Consider the following 13,055-nt stretch of genomic DNA (forward strand, 5'->3'; position numbering starts at 1 on the left):
CGAAAAAAAGCGTCTCATCTAACAACACTGAGTCAAAACGAAAGCAGCTAAACTCCGTCGGCGATCTCGTACGTGTCAGTAGAGTAAAAGCCGTCTTTGAGAAGGGATACGAAGCTAAAAGAAGCGAGAAGATATTTCGAATTCATCGTGTTTTCGGTGGTGAAATCCTTGCGTTTACGAACTGACAAGGGGACCGTACAATGATGACCTCACTGATTTTAATAAAAAATGTTTTTTTTGTAGATAGACCTTAATATGAACTTTTATTGAGCAAAGCATGAAGACGCATTACTTGAGCATTTTCGAGAAAATCGAGGTTGAAAACTTCTGAGCGCCTTAGAAGCAAAGTAAACCATTGTGGTAAATCGGTGTGGTAAATTATCAAAGTCAGCGTAGTGCAGCAGTAGCGTGTCCGACTAATGCTTTTAAAATCGATGGTTCGAGTAGGTAAGTTTTTTTTACTTATAATAAAGATTTTACATTTAATAATTACATAAATACTTAAATATTAACATAAATATTAATAAATTTTACCATTTTGTCTATTTTTGATTAAAACTAAACATTTTTCTTTCTTCCTTTATCTTAAAACTTTGTAGAATTGCTGTTTATAAAAAAATTAATTTGTTTACAACTTAGCAAATTTAGATAAACAAAGTAACATAAAAGACACAAACTGCCTGTTTTGTTAATTATTAATATTATTAATTGAAGGTTTATTTGAAGTCTATGATTAATAAAATATATTTTTTATTTAGTTGTCTTTTATGTGTTAATTTTATCCAACTGTGCTAATTTTTAAAAAAAGATCTGCAATTTGAGTAATTTTTCATAGACAGCAATCCTGCAAACAAATTTTCAAGATAGAGGAAAAAAAATGTTCAGTTTTACTCAAAAATAGACAAAATTTATAAATAGTTATGTTACTATCTTTTTATTTATGTAATTATTGAATGTAAAATCTTCAATCTATGTAGAAAAAACTCACTTATCGAAACTCGTCCAGAATCGTCGATTTCAAGAGCAGTTGCGCCACGCTAACTTTGATACAATGGTTTACAAACTTTGCTTATAAGGCGCTCGGAATTTTTTACCTTTGATTTTCTCAAAAACGCTTGAGTAATGCGTTTTCTTGCTTTGCTCAATAAAAGTTCATATTAAGGTCTATCAACAAAAAAATTTTTATTAAAATCGGTGAGGTGATCACCGTAAGGTCTCCTTGTGAGTGATTTAGGAAGTGAGGTTATAGACAGAATTTTTTACGAGCAAGAACTGTCTCCTGTTGGTAAACGCTTACAAAAAGAAACTTTAATCGTTGATCGAGTGATAAAAAACAGAGAACGGGGACGTAATAGGCAACTGCTAGTCAGTTGGCGAGGTTATCCGTCTAGATTTAACTCATGGATCCCGGCTTCGAATTCAACAACACTTCCGCACGGAGACAATGATGGCGATTATGATGACAATGAAGGAACACTTTATCGTAGTTTCCCCGAACAATAGCAGCATTCTTTACTTCTCGCAAAACACCACATCATGTTTTACTACGGAATTACTTCACCGTACAGATTCGCAGAAAAAATGGAAAGTTGCTCTCACCAAGATTCAGTTTCCTTCTAGTTTTTTACATTTACGTGCGGATGAAACTCTGATAACGCTCGCGAATATCCTTCCTAACATAGATGTTTCGTGAGTTAATATTCTTATATACAGGGGTTTATTCTTTAGAAACTGATTTTATAGAAGCTATATATCATTTGTGCTCTTGAGATAAAGCGCATATTAAATGGTCACTCCGCTATATGGTAATGAAGTTTCTATATGGCTTACATAGAAAAGTAAAGAAGACAAATGCAATCAAATTTATAGTGTACAGCTTAGCGACAAATTGCGTCGTATTCTCAGATTTGAGACAACCTTTGTTACTACATTTTTTGTATTAGACAGGGTTGCCAGTGTCGACAGTGTTGAACCAATCCGCCCGTGCTATCCCCGACAAGTTATTTGTTTATTGCAAAATTCGCAAGCCATACATAACCGGAGATGCGCTAACCCCGCTTCTTCGAATAGCTACTAATAATACCGCGAGTAAGTACGGTTCTAATCAGGTGAACCATCTTCTTTACTGGTCTCTTGTAACATCTTCTCGCCGTTCTCACCGTTACAACTTAGACGTGACCGACTGCTTTGAGATGCGTCGCTACCACCCTGCCTAAAGGCCATCGTAGGAGCGGTACATTATCTTCGATAAGCAATAAAAGTGCGTTCGGCTCGATATTAGCGCCTAAAGTTGTTCACTTGCTTCTTTTTTGCAACTCTTGCAAAGTATTTTCGCTGCCAGCGTTGCCACAGCAATTGTCGTGACTTTTGTAGATTTTGCCAATTAAAGAAGCGTTTATCTAAAATAAAATAAGGGCTTGAATTTTAATTTTTTCAATATAAACTTCTCCAAGTCTTGCATAACAATATCAGCAATAATAAGAGATAAGGGAAAACCCATAAATTTATATTGAAGTTTATATTGAAAAAATTAAAATTCAAGCTCTCATTTTATTTTAGATATGTCGACGATATTATTCTGACAGCACCTGCGGATGTTTTAACTTTAATATTAAATACGTTCAATAATTATAATAAGAGATTGCAATTCANAATAGAAGTCCAAAATAATGATTTTTTAAGTTTTTTAGAGGTCAAGATTTTAAATTATCATGGTAAATTAAGTTTTGATTGGTACCATAAACATACTTTTTTCGGGTAGATATTTGAATTTTTACTCGGCCCACCCGCAATCACAAAAAATTTGTACAGTTTTGAATATGGTTGATAGAATTTTACTTCTATCTGACCCTTGCTTCCAACAGAATAATTTTAAATTTATGATTGAGGTGCTCCTTATGAATAATTATCCTCTACAATTTATATTTAGGATAATCAGGAATAGAATTAAATTTTTAATTCATAACAGATTAAATTTAAACATTGACAATAAATTTGTCTGTCACTCTGATCTTGAAACTGTTGAAAAATATTTTGTTGTTCCTTATCTTTCTGATTTGTCTGACTCTTTTTCAAGATTTTTTAAAAAAACTAATGAGATTTCTTTGGCGTTTCGAAGTTTGAATAAATTGAGTAAATTCATAAAAGTTGGAAAGGATAGGTTAACTCATGATCAAAATAAAGATGTGGTGTATCAAATTAGTTGTAATAATTGTAATATATCTTATGTTGGACAAACAAAGCGTAAGTTAAAAACAAGAATTAGCGAACATAGAAATCAGATTAATAGAAATTCTGATTTTGTTTCTGTGGTTACGGAGCATCGGTTGGAGACTGGTCATGACTTCATTTGGAACGACGTTAAAATTTTGGATATGGAAAAATTTTTTTATAAGAGATCAGTTTCAGAAATGCTCCACATCAAGTTACAAGACAATCCGATAAATGTAATGTCGGACACTGACAAGCTAAAACCTTACTTTCCCTTTTTAGAATTGTATAGATCAAAAGTTTAGACCGGTACTTTTGTATTTAATTTGTAAACATGTTTTTCGACTTATTGTGAATCTTTTGATCTTCTGATCTGATAATGGGGATATCTATATATATTTGGCTGTTTTATGTTTTCTTGCCAGTACACATTATATATATTATTGTAATTTATTGACATCATTTCATTTATCTGTTAGTAATGTAGTGAACTAAAATGTTTTTTCTTATTTAAGTGAGTTTTATTCATATATTATTTTCAATTTACTATGATGTTTGCTTTGCGCTTATTTTATTTATTTTGTTATTTCTTTTATTTTTTCTTGTTAGATTTTAATTTTTTCATACTGAAAAAGGTCCAAACTTATGTGACCGAAACGTTTATTTATTGAATAAAGACAACTTTTTATACACGACCAACCTGTATTTTACTGCTCGTATCGGCCTTTTGATTTATTTCATTCATTAGTGTGTTTAGAGTTACTGGTCGGCAATGAAAACATTAGAGACAAAATTTAATTGTCTTTTGAGCCAGTCTCCGATCACTCAACATTCAGTAAAATTGACGAACATGATGTAACAGATGTTCAAGAGCATGCAATAACTTTTTATGATTTTCTCACATGATGAGGCTAGTAATGTAATGCTTTCCTGGTAGAATTATTGGATGCTTTTGTTCTTCAAGAATGCTTAATCTTCTGTCAACACGGATTAATCTATTTTTGTCGACAAACAGACGGAGCAAAATTAATGAGCTTTTTTGAGGTACGTCTTAATCATTTGTTAGATATTGCAGTTCTACCTTAAATTCATTTTCTTGAACCCTTTTTTTACGAGGGGAAATGCTTTATGCATTCCCCGCCTGCCGTGGAGGAGACAGAGGTATGTGGGACTTCTTCTAAGAGAGGACCAGATTACCCACTAAAACCCCTCAATGGCCAGCATCAAAGGCTGCAGGAAAAGCCCCTGAGAAGCCAGAGGCTATTACTTCACGGGACTCCCCCTATTGCCTTCAAGCCCCTTAATTGAGCTACCACCAATAGTGGAGCTTTGAGCTCACTATGACGGAAGGAGAAGCCATAGCCTCCTTCCGTCATTGGTAGGGTTACGTGCTATGAGAGGTGAGAATCCTCGCTCACACTCCTCGTGTAACCCCGGCGTCAAACCTTCAGGAGAAGGGACGATTATCCAAGAACAAAAGACCACCGCATCGCTCAGCCCAAGAGCTGAGGTTCTCCCCTAGGGATTAGGGCCCCCTTTGCCCTGAAAGACTTAGATCCTTCGAAGACCGGGGATCCGGCCTAGACTTTTCGGGCTGGGAAGTTCCCAGCAGGCACTTCTTGCCCGCTGAGGCTTCGTCGCCAGCACTTCCTTTTTGGCAGTTACTGCTCCTGATGTTTTCCTCGGTGCAGAAAGCATCAGGTAGCCACAAACAGCCGAGCTTGTCACCCTTTTTTGCGCCCCTGGTACCTTGGGCGGCACCGGAGGCTATTCCTCCGCCCCTAACTCCATCGGAGTGCCCCCACTCGGGGACATCTAGCGTGTCCAGGATAACCCGGATGTTGTGAGTCGCGTTTCGAAGAGCCTTCACAGAAGAGGCGTGTTCCGTTTGAGCACAGTACGATTCGACACCGATCAATGCGACACCAAATTATTGGACACAAACTTATTGGACACAGACTTATTCGACACAAACATATTTGACACAAATTTATTGCACACAAAATTATTCGACACCGTACGCTTTGACACGAAATTATTCAACAACGTACGATTCGACACCAATTTATTCGACACCGTACGATTCGACGCCGTACGATTCGACACCGTACGATTTGACACCGATCGATTCACAATCGGATTGGTAGAACACTTGCTGATAACCAATGGCTGTAGAGGAAAAAGACTTTTTAATAGGAGAGGTGCGCGAAACGGACGAGTTCTCGTCTATCCGGTTTCTCTTCTCAAATTGAACACAGTATTTAGAGTCCGATCATTGCCCCTCGCGCGCTCATTGGCTCACATTTATTATTTCTTATCTCAATAATTATTGCGAATTTTGCAAAATGTTCCATAACTTTTCTGTCCAGATTAACGCAATCTACCTTCACACTTTGACTTGGTAAAAATTTGTAGGAAATCTTGTATGTATACAGAGTGTTTCGTAATTGCCGAACAAACTCTCGTAAACAGGTAGAAACAGTAATATTAAGTCGAAAAAATTAGTGTAAGAAACAGCATATCAGTGTGTCTCACTCATACTAGTAAATACTATGTTACAATGTGTCGCCTGTGTACGTAGCTGGAAAGCACTCTTTGCTTCAAAACAGTTATCTGAAGCTGTGTCTATGGCTGCTTTTTTACACAAATCGACACAGATTGACACACTTGAACACAGTTTGAACACTCTTCTCCCGAGAAGAACTACATCTTACGTAATTTTAGGTGTGATTGCTTTAAGTCGAGTGATCAGCTCAACATAGGGTGCTTTCCAGCTACGTACACAGACGACACTGTGTAACACAGTGATCACTAGTGAGTGAAACACACTGATATGCTCTTTCTCACACTAATGGACACTGTGTTACACAGTGTCGCTTGTGTACGTAGCTGGAAAGCACCCATACTTGCGCCCGACGTCCGACAGCGACACACTTTATTGTAGAACGGACCTAAGATCGCAGCCTGTCTCGCGAAGTGCTTTATATTGCGTTCAATTTGAGAACAAAAACAGGATGGACAAAAACTCGTTTGTTTCGCGCACGTACTACAAAGTCTCTCTTTATTTCACAGCCATTAGCTGTCACCAAGTGTTTCACCAGAGAGAAGACTGAGAGCGACTATTTTACTGTAGATTTTACTACGGTTTCAGCCGCTAGGTTTAGCGCCATATTCACAAAAGTAGATCTCGAAGACGTTCTACATTAAACGCAAGTCGCAGATCTCGTGGAATTCACTAATCGCATAGTCAAATCAACCAATCGACCAACATAATTGATCAATTCCACGAGACCTGCAACTTGCGTTTAATGTAAAATGGCCTTTGAGATGACACTTTTTTGGATATAGCGCTAAAACCAGCGACTGAAACCATTGTAAGAAACTACAATAGTATGGCTGCTCTCAGTTTTTTCTCTGATTAAATTACGTTGATCGATCGGCTGCTGTGACAAAAAGTGTAAAAAATCAACCGAGAACGGATCAGCGTTCATCTTAACACAATAGCCTAGTTTACACTGATCGCTTAAAGTCCATTCTACATTAGGTTTGTTCTGGTTGCCTACATTTGTATACTTTTTACACAAAAATAAACACGTTCTTGTTGCCAAGTGTACTCGGAAGTGACGAAATAAGAAGCTGTTCTCGCTGCAAGTGTAGCTACATTTTAGTGTATTTTTCTCAACACTTTTTACACGAGCTCGAGAAAGAATGTACCCGTGGTGTTATCGTGTAAAAGCTAGTGAGTAATGCGCGGTGAAGTTTTTAATTTGCAGAAAGAGGAGATCATAGACGCCGATTATAAAAATAAGTTTTAACATTATGTATAAAATTTAACGTTAAATGCTACGTATTTAGAAATGATTTATTTTTCGAGATATATTATGATATAGGCAATAAAAAAACAGTGTGTTATACTCAAATGTCGACAAGCTTTTGAAATAGGAATTTTAATTTCGTCTATTTATTTTTTCGATTAAGGGCCCAAATTATGGCTGAGAAGTAATTCTGCAAATATCATGCGTGACAATAACGAAAAATTAGAAGTGAACAAGAATAATTGCGTCAAGTGCTTTTGCCAAAGTAAAGTGATTTATTTCAGAAATGGTAAGTAAGAAATTACACTTTGGCGTTCGCGTTACTTTACGACATTCGTGTACACTTTTCTCTACTCTCCAAGAAGTGATGCTACACCTGAGTTACATTTTTACACTTTACAGTGTATGGCAACCAAAACAAACCTATTAAGTGCAAGATGCAATTGCAAATAGCAGGTCACGTGGGGTTGACCAATCACCTTAATCAATTAGTTAATTAATGCGATTAGTCAATTCTATTCGAGATCTACTTATGTTTGCGTCTTAATGCAGAACAGGTTTAATTTAGATGTTAAGTACTATATTTGTATTAGATCGGCTTGGTCTCAATAATGTAATCGATGTTATACTTAGCTGACACGATACGCCTTCTTCACACGTGTCGTATTAAAATGGTACGTGTATGAAGCACATTTATAATAATGTAAACACCAAAATTATACATTAAAAACAAACTTCATTTGATTCGCGTACCTAAACGATGTACGGCGTAAACTAGGCCAATGTAAAAAAGAAGTATTAATGCACCAGTATTGGTATATTTTTTTTCCACACACAGAGACTGCGTTTGTAGAGCGCGCTATTTGCGCTATTGCATTATTCTATTTTTATTTTTCATCTAATGAGCGATAAAGATAGAATGATGCAATGGCTGCGTTCAGCAGAACTCAGCGCTTAGCAAGCGCTTTGCGCTTATTGTCTGTAATTGGCCTATTCCTATAAATCCATTAGAAATATGAAAGTATATGCCAATGACAAGCAACAATCGCAAAGCGCTTGCTAAGCGCTGAGTTCTGCTGAACGCAACCAATGTCATTTTACTAGTCAGTTCCGCAAGGCTTGCGTCCTGCGACTCGCGTTGCAATTAATGTAGAACGGGCTTAAATTGCACCGACACCCGAAATGTGCAATCGGTGCAGACCAACCGAAATCGCTATTAAGCTTTAAGAAGGTACAAGGCTTGTTTCCACTATCTACGATTAACTTACCGATCTATTGGGAGTCAATTGCAATTGGTCAATTTTGTCAATCGACCAATATGATTGGCGATTCCAACGGAATAATCGACCAATTAAGTTAATCGGAGATGGTAAAAACGGGCCTTGTACCTTCTTAAAGCATAAGTCTTAAGTCTTAAATTCTTATTGTAGACGACGCCTTCAGGGCCGTCTACAATGGAGAGTTTTAGATCATAACAGTAAGAAATTGACAAATCACAATCGATTATTCTTCTGTACTTTGTCTGTGATTGGTTAATTTCTTACTATTACGGCCTACAATTCTCCATTGTAGACGGCCTTTTCGGCGTTCTCTACAATACAGTCGTCAGCCGTAAGCCGTAAGAAATTGACCAATAACAGACCAATCACGGAAGAATAATCGATTGTGATTGGTCAATTTCTTACAGCTTACGGCTTACGACTGTATTGTAGACGACGCCTTCAGCAGAACTCAGCGCTTAGCAAGCGCTTTGCGATTGTTGCTTGTCATTGGCATATACTTTTATATTTCCAATGAATTTACAGGAATAGGCCAATTACAGACAATAAGCGCAAAACGCTTGCTAAGCGCTGAGTTCTGCTGAACGCAGCCATTGTCATACTTGTAAAAAAAACATTGAATAAAGAAATAAACATAGTAGTTTAGATGTTTTTGTATGCAAAATGTGAGTTATAATGCTACTTATAATTTTTAACTGTACAGATAATTTAAATTTTACAAAAGAGAGAGAGAGAGAGAAGTGATATCAAAAAGTAGCACCAAGTAAACTTTTGTACCTTATTTTTTACATACTACTAAACTTTCATTCTCTATAAATCCTGTTTCAAAATAGAGAATGTGTAATATCTCGAAAAAATTACCTTTTCAAAAAAAGATAATACTCTATACTACAAAAAATTCTTTCTTTACAAAACCAATTTACAAAAAAAATGATCAAAAGTAGCACTAAGTAAAATATTGTACGTTACATTAGATAGAAACCAATACACAATAAATAGTATAACATAATTGTATCATCAATAATAAGACTTCGCCTTTTATGAAAAGTTGAAGCCCTTATGAATTTTTATTTTTTCTATTCCGCTAGTACATAGCGGAGTGTTTTGGCTTTTACATAATAAACAATAACAATTATGTACCATACTTGTATCATATAAATCGAATATTGCTCAATAATAGTACTACAAATTTGTTATCTACAAAATCTATTTTACAAAAAAGTGATATATTATAAATCTATGTAGAATCTATGTAGAACTTTTAGATCACGTTTTATATCAAAAGTACTCCGTACTATAGCGATCTCACTATGCGTAGCTATCTACTTCGAAACGTTTCTCTCACCGAAAACAGTTTTATACAGCAAAGAAAAAATTTTCTGGGACTACAATTTCTTGTTACATCACTAAATCAATTTGTTACAGAAACTAACAAATAGACCCAGCAAACCTTTATTTTCCGTGATTATTGAAATGACCATTTACTAGAACACAGAGATGAACAAAAGAAACCGTTTACTCAAAATTACAAATATTTAATGCACAAAAACATCGTACGGTGTCGAATCATACGGTGCCAAATCGTACGGTGTTGAATACTTTCGTGTCGAATATTCTGGTGTCGAATCGTACGGTGTCGAATACTGCGGTGTCGAATTGTACGGTGTCGAATATTTTGGTGTCGAATCGTACGGTGTCGAATAGTTCTGTGTCAAATAATCCGGTGTCGATTCGTACTGTGTCGAATTGTACGGTGTCAAATAATCCAGTGTCGAATCCTACGGTGTCAAATAATTTGGTGTCGAATCGTACGGTGTCAAATAATCCAGTGTCGAATCGTACGGTGTCGCATCGTACGGTGTCAAATAATCAGGTGTCGCATCGTACGGTGTCGAATCGTACGGTGTCGAATAAATCGGTGTCAAATCGTACTGTGTCAAATCGTAAGATGTCGAATCGTACTGCGTCGAATAAGCCGGTGTCAAATCGTACTGTGTCAAATCGTACGGTGTCAAATAATCCAGTGTCAAATCGTACGGTGTCGTACTGTACGGTGTCTAATTGTACGGTGTCGAATAATCCGGTGTCAAATAATTTGGTCTCGAATCGTATTGTGTCAAATAAATCGATGTCGAAGCGTATGGTGTCGAATAAATCGGTGTCACATTGTACGGTGTCGAATTGTACGGTGTAGAATAAATCGGTGTCAAATAAATCGGTGTCGAATAGTACTGTGCCGAATTGTAAGGTGTCAAATCGTACTGCGTCGAATAAACCGGTGTCGAATCGTACGGTGTCGAATAATCCGGTGTCGAATCGTACGGTGTCGGATAAATCGGTGTCAAATCGTACGGTTTCGAAAAATCCGGTGTCGAATTGTATGGTGTCGAATAAATCGATGTCGAATCGTACGGTGTTGAATAATCCAATGTCAAATCGTACGGTGTCGAACAAATCGGTGTACAATCGTATAGTGTTGAATCATACGGTGTTGAATCGTACGGTGTCGAGAAATTGGTGTCAAATCGTACGGTGTCGAATAATCCGTTGTCGAATCGTACGGTGTAAAATAAATTGGTGTCAAATCGTACGGTGTCGAAAAATCGGTGTCAAATCGTACGGTGTCGAGTAATCCGTTGTCGAATCGTACGGTGTCGAATACTCCGGTGTCGAATCGTATTGTGTCAAATCGTACGGTGTCAAATAATCCAGTGTCAAATTGTACGGTGTCGAATTGTACGGTGTCGAATAATCCTGTGTCGGATATATAATAACGGTATATTACGCGCACGGCAAACTATAAATGCGTTTTTCTTGAAAACGCTTGAGAGGTGCGTCTTATTATTGCATCACGATGTAGTGGGACGGTCCACCTACAATATATGTTACGCGGCGGTCACCGCGTATGTGCGAGAGCCGCGTGAACGGCGCGCGCTCGGCGCGATTGTTTGTTGCCGGGCAACGGAGTTGTTGAGAGAAGTAACAGTGACGCGAAGCTGTCACGTCGCGTTACGGGCGATCCTGTTATTTTCTGTAAAAATACGACTTGTAATAAAATGTTGTAAAGAGAAGCTTCGTTCTCTCATTTCCGCGGACGTGTGCACAAATCGCGGAGATCGACAACGAGGCAGTACCGTCACCGCGAGTGGAACATTTTGGGGGCTCGTCCGGAATAGAGCTTGAGAGAACGGTGATATGGCTTTAATGCATTCGCCGCGGAGAACGCGCAATCACGCTGCGGCGAAAGCGGCGGAGGCGCCGGCGGCGGCGACGGCAACGTCCGAGAGTGAAACGCTGCGTGCGGTCTTGTAAGAGCTGGAGCAGTTGCGGGAGGAGCGTCGACTGGAAAGGGAATCGTTCCGCCAGAGGGAAGATGAATTCGGGGACTTTTTGCGCTAGAAAGAAAAGGAGATGCGACGTCTGGAGACGCAGTTCCGGCAAAATGCGTCAGGCGAGTCAGCTTCTAATTTATTTTCCGGTCGGGCGGGCTAGTTATCGAGAATTAAAATTAAGTCCGACGTGTTCGATGGGAGCGTTCTGTGGCGCGAATTCCTCGTCCAGTTTGAGTTAGTTGCTCGCGCGAACGGATGGGATGACACGGCAAAAGCCACGGTTCTCGCCAACAGTTTGAGGGGGAAAGCGCGTTTGGTCCTGGAAGAGTTAGAGGAAAGCTTTAGTTTTTGAGAAATTTGTTCGAAATTGGAGTTGCGGTACGGCGAGCGGGGAATGTTTCAGAATTATTACACGCAAGTCACAAACCAGAAGCATAAAGAAGGGGAAGATGTTGCTGCACTTGGAGCAGATTTAGAGCGACTGGCCCGTCTGGTCTATCCGGAGTGTACGTACGAGGTCCGCAAAAAGATCGCATGTGCGCAGTTTATTGTTGCGCTTTCCGATAAGTTCGTAAAGCAGACTTTACAGTTAGAAAACGTGTCTTTGCAGAGGGTCGCGGTTGAACGGGCAAGGTCGGTAAAAATTATTCAAGAAGGTAGCTTTGGAGGGGGCGGTGATAAGGGGCGCGACAGGAGGAATTTCAAGCGTTTGTAAGAAATGTTTAATCCGGATGGGTAAACGTAACAGAACATTTAAATTATTACTTACTAAAACGTAAATAACGGTGATATTCATAAACGGAGATGTATGACGTAATAAATGGTATATTCTTGGATAACAAATGTTTTTAATATACATGCACACACAACTCTGCGCTTGAACTACTCAAATACACTCTTATTCTTTCGGGAAAGAACAGAACTCGGAATACTAAAGCCGGTGAGAGCTAGTCGGAGTAGACGTAATACTTAGGTAATACACATTACAAGGCTGGACGGACTCTGCTCCGACACGGTTCGCCTTCGTGTTTTTGCTTTTCGAGAATTGCAAGCGCGCTAATCGATTTTCATATATTGATTATCAGCTGTTAGTTGACTTAATATTCAACAGAGAGCACACCCGACTAATGTCGTCTGCTACATATTCCTTACATGTTTTTCCTCTTATAATTCGAAAAAGGGGGAAGCGGAAGTCAAGCATGAAGGGAACGGGAAGGTTGTTACTAAAAGGGGCAGCGGAGAGAAGGAATGCTGGAAGTGCGGGAAAAAAGGCACTTCCGGTATGAGTGCTCGGCAAATTCTTCCCGGGAAAACAGGGACTAATCGACCTCGCCGGGGTGAGCTCGGCTAGAAGGAGAATCGTCCCGGAAATGAAGCGTTTTGTTTGAAAGATCAAGAGGAAGAAGGATTTGTTTGTT

This window comes from Pseudomyrmex gracilis, unplaced genomic scaffold (genome assembly GCF_002006095.1).
Source record: "Pseudomyrmex gracilis isolate BER0280 unplaced genomic scaffold, ASM200609v1 scaffold_1331, whole genome shotgun sequence".
Lineage (NCBI taxonomy): Eukaryota > Metazoa > Arthropoda > Insecta > Hymenoptera > Formicidae > Pseudomyrmex > Pseudomyrmex gracilis.